Consider the following 2,160-nt stretch of genomic DNA (forward strand, 5'->3'; position numbering starts at 1 on the left):
AATAGGATATATAATTCCAGCGTCCAACCATTTCACAATTCCTTTTTTACTACTTCTGTCATCATTGGGTTCAATCTCCTTTGTGGATCAACTCTTGGTTTATATTGTTCATCCAGTATAATTCTATGCATACAGATTGAAGGACTGATTCCTTTAATATCAGCTAAGGTCCAATTAAAAGCTTTCTTATATCTTTTTAATGTATCCAAAAGTCTTTGCTCTTGTAAATCATTTAACTTTGAAGATATAATAATAGGTAATGTAGATGAGTTTCCTAGAAACGCATACTTCAAGTGGTTAGGCAATGTTTTCAACTCAAGTTCAGGTGGTTTTATAATTGACAGAACTAGATTCTTATCAGCATTTCTTGTAATATCCAACATCTCAAATCATTCCTAAACATAATCTAATTCTTAATTTTCTATTTCATCCCAAATAACTTCAACTTTGTCTTCAAAATCTTTTTTTCCTTCAAAAAATTCTTTAAAATGCTCGTTAAATAGATGTTCACTAATTTTCATGCGAAAACATTCATGTGTCTTTCAACAGCAGGGTATTTCATAGATTTCGCAATGTTAAAAGTCACTTCTTGATCATTAACTCTCATAGTTAATTCTCCCTTTTGAACATCTATCATAGCTATTTCAGTAGCTAAAAAGGGTCTCCCTAAAATTATAGGTATTTCTTTATCTTCCTCCATATCTAAAATAATAAAATCCATAAGAAAGATAAATTTATCAACTTTTACTAACACATCTTCTATAACTCCCTTAGGATAAGTAACTGAACGATCCGCTAACTGAAGAGTTACAGAAGTAGATGGGACTCTCCTAATCCTAATCTTTTGAAAATTGATAGAGGCATAAGATTAATGTTGGCTCCCAAACCACATAAAGCTCTTCCATAAAATCTTTCACTGATAGCACACGGTATAGTGAAACTACCTGGATCTTTTAATTTTTCAGGAAGCTTTTTTGAATAATTGCACTATACTCTTCGCTAAGTGCAACAGTCTCATTATCAGTAAACTTCCTTTTCTTGTTCAAAATATCTTTCATAAACTTCACATAATTGGGCATTTGCTCTAAAGCTTCTACGAAGGGAATATTTATCGTTAATTTCTTAAGAATTTCTTAACACTTGGAAATTTGTTTATTTTGTTTGTGTTGCTTCAATCTTTGAGGAAACGGTGGTGGAGGTTTCTCCACAGTAATTTTCATTGGTGTAAGTGGATATTCTAAATCTGGGTATTCATGATCCTTTTCTTTTTCTGAATCCACTTTATCTTTTTCAGTTTTCATTTCTTTCTGCACTCTTGTTTCCAATTCTTGTCCACTTTGTAATTGTATCGATTTTATTTGTTCTTTTCCTTGATCTTTAGGATTTAATTCCACAGTACTAGGAAAAGTTCCCAATGTTTGGTTACTAAGCACAGTAGCGATATGCCCCAATTGGTTTTCAATATTCTTGATAGTAGTTCCTTGATTTTGTACCTGGTTTCCTTGAATTTGTAATTGATTTCCTTGGTTTTGCAATTGTTGCCCATGTTCAGTATCAGCTGTTTCATAGACAACTTATTTTCCTTAAATTGAGTGTTACTGTTTAATCCTTGAGGATAAGAAGGTGTATAATTAACATTTGCTTGGTTGGATGAATTTCTTAATGGGTTTACTGGGGTGTTTTCTCATTATTGATTTGTAGAAGAATTGTTATTCCAATTAAAGTTAGGATGACTCTTCCAACCTGGGTTATAATAGTTTGAAGAAGGATTATTGGGTCTATTGTTAATAGCATTTAGAGTCTCATAAGAAGGTTGAACATCCATAAATTGCCCAGATGAATTCTCTTCCGTCATAGTAGGTGCTGGAGAATAATTCACTCCATAATGATCTAATTTCTTTGATATTGCAGCAATCTGTGAAGCTAACATAAATATTGCATCAGAATCATGGATACTAGATACTCTTTTACGATTTATCCTTTCAGAGGGTCATCAAAAATTGTTGGTAGTCATCTCTTCTATCAATGAATAAGCCTCATCAAAAGGTTTAGACATTAAAGAACCACCAGCCTCAGCATCTATCAGCATCTATAATGAACCCACTAATCCATTGTAAAAAGTTTGAATTATCAACCAATCTGGTAACGATGAATTATCAA

Source organism: Phalaenopsis equestris, unplaced genomic scaffold (assembly GCF_001263595.1).
Source record: "Phalaenopsis equestris unplaced genomic scaffold, ASM126359v1 Scaffold000002, whole genome shotgun sequence".
Classification (NCBI taxonomy): domain Eukaryota; kingdom Viridiplantae; phylum Streptophyta; class Magnoliopsida; order Asparagales; family Orchidaceae; genus Phalaenopsis; species Phalaenopsis equestris.